Below are 6,334 nucleotides of genomic sequence, written 5' to 3' on the forward strand. Positions count from 1 at the left end.
GCATATCTGAGTTCATCAATCATCCTCCTTTTAGCATCTTTAAGTTCTGCAGAATCTTCACCAGTTTGAAAGATTGCAGCCCTGAGATCATTAATTTTAGCTTTCTTTATGTCCTGATCCAGTCTGATCAAATATGCCTTGTCAGACTCAAGATTGAATTCCACAGCCCTATAATCCAGAAACGTAGTTATAATCTTAGCAGAGTTGGGCTTCATCTCAATAATATCACCCTTGTGATCTTTGTACTTTGGAAGATATGTGCTGTCAGACTTAACAGAATAAAGCTTTTTCTGTTTCTGAATTTGACTCTTCAAAAAGTTTACAGCACTTTCTGTTATTTTGTCATTCACTTGAAGTAAGAATAATACATGTTCCAGTTCTTCAAAATACTTCAGTGGAATGGCATTTTCCCTTATATGATAAACCCTACCATATGTCATGAAGTACAACAAGATGTGTTCTTTCAAGTAGGTATGGTAAACCATTTGTACAGATTCTAGTTGATTCAATCTCTCAGAAGTTGCTCCAATACCTGGTTCACTTAAGGAAGTTGGATCATTGGTTGTGTTCTGTACTCTTCTTTCATCAGCACTTCCCAATCCAGTTTTATCTCTTGCTTCCTTTCCAGTAATTACTCTTGCTTCAAAACCACTTACTGTAATAACCCCAATTTTTGGAAATTTTTGAAACCCTTATGAATAGTGTTTTTGCTGAATGAGAAAACTTTTCATGCCACACTATGTAGGGGTTCTGATATGGATATTCTGGGATTTTATTAGTACTCTATGAAGTATATAAGTGTATGTAAATATCGTCAGAATCCAATTCCGAACACTTTGGTTTTTCCGGAAATCCACAAGATACGGAGAGAATTGAGTATAAGGTAACAGGATAAAAAGGATTTAAATTAAAGGATTATAATAGAGGATCATAAAAAGGAATATAATGTATTAAGAAAGGTTAAGGGAACCTAAGTAATAAGATCCCGGGTATGATCCTTCAAACGATAAACGAGAACGAAAGTTAAGCGAACCGTATAACAGATCAGCGGTCATTAGGCAAACGATTAGGAAGCTAATCAAAGGGATTAATGAGAGTGATGTCATCCAACCAATAGAAAGAAGACAAGGAAGGAAGGATGACATCATGAGGATGAGGTAAGCATGACATGGGAAGAAGGGAGGTGTGGTTGATTAAGGACCACACAAATTCAAGGGCAAGGTAGTAATTTGCTAAATCAAAAACAAAACCAAGCCAACCAAGCTAGCAAATCATTTCATCAAGAATCAAAAAATCAGCCAAGGCATTTGTTCATCACCTAGCTCTCGGCTTTTCACTTTTTTTCAAAGATAAAATTCTCAAAATCAAGATCCAAGCATCCTTAATTGGTAAGAAAATTCCCTAACCATCTTTATGCTTAGTTATGGCTATATCATGAGTTTAAGCCATTAATTCTTTCTCTAGCTTCTCCATTTAATCAATGAAGAAGACAATGAATAGTGTTTTCAAGTTTTTAACTTGAACTTTTTCTTGTTTTCTTGAAGATCCAAGCTTTCCTAAGGCTTCTCCAAGCTTCTTAAGGCTTCCTAGCTCAACCCACCACTTCAAGGAAGGTATACCATTTTCAAACCCTAGGTCCATATATATTATAAGGTGATTTTGATGAGTAGGATGTTATTGTAGTTGATGTTATGATTAGAGTTTGAGATTTGGAATGGTAGTGAAATGAAATGGTAATTTGTGGTTTTGATTTAAAGAAACTTAAGAATGATTAAAGTAAAGTTTAAGCATAAGTATGAATGGTTAAATTGAATTGGTTGGGGTTGTTATGATGTGATAAGGATGGAGGATGGTTGTATGTTGGATTTGAGGTTGACTTGGGTTGTTTGTGAATGGGTTAAAATTTGGAAATCACGTAAACATAGCCGTCGTAATGTCCGATTTTCTTTGGACTGTTTTTGTGCATAGCATTAGGACCCGAGAACCCCCTGCTAGATTGTGACCACTGCCATGTTTAGATAGCTCATATTACGAGCTTCGTTTTGATATGTAGTTCGTTCGATTCCGATTTACGGTTTAGGAGAAACGACCGTTTCAAGTAACGGCGTTTCGCGAACGAAACTTTTTCCCTCGCCTTACTTTGAAATGTAGGTTAAAGACCAAAAAGGGTTAATTAATGCATGAAACATTTATGGTAAGTGTGTTAGGCAGTTGGTAAGTCATTCGCGAAGGAATCGCTTTAAAACTCGTAAAGGTTAAATTATTAAAAATGGCGGAGCCGAGGGTACCCGAGTGACTTAAGCAAACCAGTGAGCGCAAAACAAGCGTTAGAGTCTAAGTTAGTTAAAGTATAGGTTTACAAGTGATTTTGGTTTAATTCCAACGTACTTGTTGTTTATAGGTTATCAGACTCGTCCCGAGCCTTTCTCACCCCCAAGTCGCTCAGGCAAGTTTTCTACCCGTTATACTGTTGTTGTGATGAATATATGTATATGCATTATCTTGCGATAGATGCATGTTGGTTAATTAGCAAATGTTGCGATATATTGAAGCATGCTGATATAGTATATATATGCATGCCTGTTTCGTATTCTTGCCATATATATCTGTTGGTTCAGTTGATAATACCTATGCTAGAGGATAGCGGTATTTTGCATATACCCTTAGTATAGGGACCCAAAGGTGAAAATATTTTCTAAAACCGGGAGTCGAGGATCCCGAGTAATCTTGTATATATGGATATGGATATATATATATATATATATATATTTATATATATATATATGGTTATAGTTTTCCAAACTATTAATCGAATAAGGTTTATTCGATAACTTTAAATTTTATTTTATTATTGAATATTATTTCGAATATTATTCGAGGACTTGTGACTCCTTTTATATTATTTATTGAATATTATTTGAATATTCATTTGAGGATGTATGACTCCTTTATTTTATTTAATGAATATTATTTATAATATTCATTCGAGGTATTATGACTCAGCTTATTTTATTTATTGAATATTAATTGAATATTCATTTGAGGATCTATGACTCCGATTATTTGCTGAAATATATTCTTTATTTTATTAAAGAATAAGGTGTCAATAATCAAACTTATTTTCGATTATTCAAATAAAGATAATACTTTCATATAAGTATATCTTTGGTTATTTAATACTCGTTTCAAGTATAAATTTTAATACTTCTACTTCAATTATTTTTATAAAGACTATTCTTCATGGGAATATTATTTAATTAATAATATTCAGATATTTTCTAATATTCTGGGGACTGATTTACTTCATTAAATCAGCCTTACTCCAAACACTCTTTAAAGTGTTTTCGAGTCTTCAAAATGGTTTTTAAAAGTCAGAGCGGATCCCAAAACTCATTTTTATATTTAAGATCTTCCTTTTTAAAGGGGATTTAAATACCCGCTCAAAACCTGGGAAATCCGGCTCTGTGGTGTATTTTATATTCGCAACAAGGTTGCAGATTTGGTAAATGAATTGATTACTTGCCCAAAGTTCGGGAAGTAAGCCCCTCTCATTGAGTCGGCATAAGCGACAGGCCGAGGTACGGTCTATTATTGTGTAAGTGGCTCAGTGGGAGTCCATCAAATGCATAGGTGGCTGAGTGGCAGTCCAGCATAGGTCTTAATTATGACCAGGGTGATGACCAGTGGGGAATTCGTCCATCTACTAGTAGAAAAGGTTACTTATTGGTATCTTTGCCTGATCAGCGAGATATCGGGTTTATGCCAAAATTCTTTTCCTTTCCAAAATTCATTGGATGTTTCAAACTCTGTTCATACTTTGCATAACAGAGGTTCCAGGAAATGTTTAAAGGGATATATATATGTGGATATATATATATCGGGGCTAAATAAAGTATCTCATAACTTTTTCATTCAATAATATTTCAAAGATTGAATCTATTCAAGTCTTATCTTGTGGTCTCATCAGTGGGATGAACTTTTGAAATTGATTATAACTTGAACGGTGGTAGTTCAAGTAGTATTTGGGAATGATATAAGTGTAGTGAAGTATTTGGTAACTTCATCCTTTAAACTTATATCTAATTAATAATTGTCTTATGAATGACAAAGATTTTCAGAAAAACGTTGAGACAAGGTTAGATATATGAGATCACCTTGCAACGATATTTTTATACAGTTATACACTGGGATTTTGTGTATATTATGCATGGAAGAGGACTTCCAATATTTTGAAAAGTATATATGTATATATACTGAATATTTTGCGACTTCATCGCATTAAGATATCAAACTTGGTTCATTTCTTTTGACCAAGACTTTCATGAGTACTATGAGAAGGCTCATATACTAGTAAGTATATACTAGTAATTATCTTACACACGATAAAAGATTCTAGTAAGTATCCATTTAGATACTTATATTATTGTTATCACTATATATTATCTTGCGAGCTGTAAGGCTCACTCTTGCTTTATTTCTTCATCACACCACAACAGTTAGGAAAGATGGCCAGACTCCAGCAGACCCAGCGCAAGCGCGTGGGAAGCGTCCCGCGTCTTCCCGATGATGTTGTGGCTGCTATAGCTGCAGAGGTAGATCTATTGGTAGATCAGGCATTCTATTTTTGAGAATCAAATTATGTATAATTATAACTTGTGGCAGATAATGGCAATTAATTGTAAATTATCAAGTAATCGTTTTGGGTTGTAATAATTTTAAATTGTGGATTCAAAGACTTGTACTTATTTCAATTTCATCTCTGAGACTATAACGGGTTATGGTGTGTGTTAGTGTGGGGTCACAGTATGAGGTTATTTATTATTAATTAAGTGAAGTGATATTGTGGAAAGAAAGACCGTGACAACCCGGATCCCCGACCCCGGATCTGGGGGTGTTACAGAAATGGTATCAGAGCTAAGCGTTATAAACCTCAGAGATGATGGGACGTTAAGATAATAAGATTCACTAAGATAATAAGAACTCTTGCCAAGTTCATAGTCGGGCTACCTAACGTAGTACTGACAGTTAAAACCCTTACGGGAACCCTTATAAATATCGTGATAGGAGCGTAGTTCGTTATCGTATATGGTAGCGGAACTCCGAACCCTGAGGTTGAGGAGCAACAACGCGATGATGTTTTATTAGGTATTGGAAATCAGATTGTGGATCCGATAGAGTGTCCTAATGCAGGACCGGATGATGTTGATATTGAGGATGTAGAGGTTGAGGATGTTGTCTCAGAAGGGATAGTTGTTGAGGAGGATCCCATGGAGGATCCTGACAGGATTGGATAAAGGACCACTGATGAATTGATGACCATGGTTTGGTTGACTACCAGAGGTAGGATTGGCCGGTCACTACCGGAGGTTCGTTCAAGTTGTAAAGATAGTAGCCCCTTTAACGCGGCTTACTCGTAAGACTGAGAAGTTCGAATGGACAGAGAAATGCGAGAACAGCTTTCAAGAACTGAAGCAGAGGTTGGTGATGGCCCCTATGCTGGCATTGCCGGAAGGAAAAAGGAGATTTTGTGATTTGTAAGTGACGCTTCGCATAAGGAATTAGGGTGCTTCTTAGCACAGCAAGATAATCGCGTCTGCGTCAAGACAATTAAGGTAATATGAAATTTGATATCACCGCCCATGAGCTTAGGCTCGTGGCAATAGTTTTACCCTAAAGATTGGAGGCACTACTTGTATGGAGAGAAGTGCGAGAATTACCTAAGCCATAAGTGCTCTAGTACATTCTTACGTAGAAAGTGCTCAACATACGCCAGAGGAGGCGGTTAGAGCTAATCAAGAATTATGATTGGCAGATTCTTTATCATTCGGGGTAAGCCAATATGGTGGCTGATGCCCTTAGTAAAAAGGAGAGACTCAAGATGATAATGTCTTTTGGAGAGTTTATAAGAGATTTTGAGAAAATGGAAATAGTAGTGAAGGTAACCGGAGCCGGTACCGAAAAGCTGTTTGAGATTGCAATACAGCCCGAATTATTGGAAAAGATCATATTGTGCCAGAAAAAGTTATGAATGAAGGCAGAGAGCCAACAAATAAATATGAGATTAATACCGAGAAAGATGATAAGGGAATAATGAGGTATTCCTATAGAATTTGGGTTCCGAAAGTTCAAGAGCTTAAGGATGAGAACTTAGATGAGAGCCATAGTTTGAGGAATAAGATTTAGAGCAAACCCTGAACGTGATAGTCAGGGAGGTCGCCATCAAGATAGAAGGAACCCATGACATAATGGAGTGGAAAATGAGGATTTTAAATTAAAAGATGACCCCAATTATGGGGAGTAGGATGAAACATTTCATACTAAGGAAACAGAAAGT

This window comes from Apium graveolens, chromosome 4, assembly GCF_009905375.1.
Source record: "Apium graveolens cultivar Ventura chromosome 4, ASM990537v1, whole genome shotgun sequence".
Classification (NCBI taxonomy): Eukaryota; Viridiplantae; Streptophyta; class Magnoliopsida; order Apiales; family Apiaceae; genus Apium; species Apium graveolens.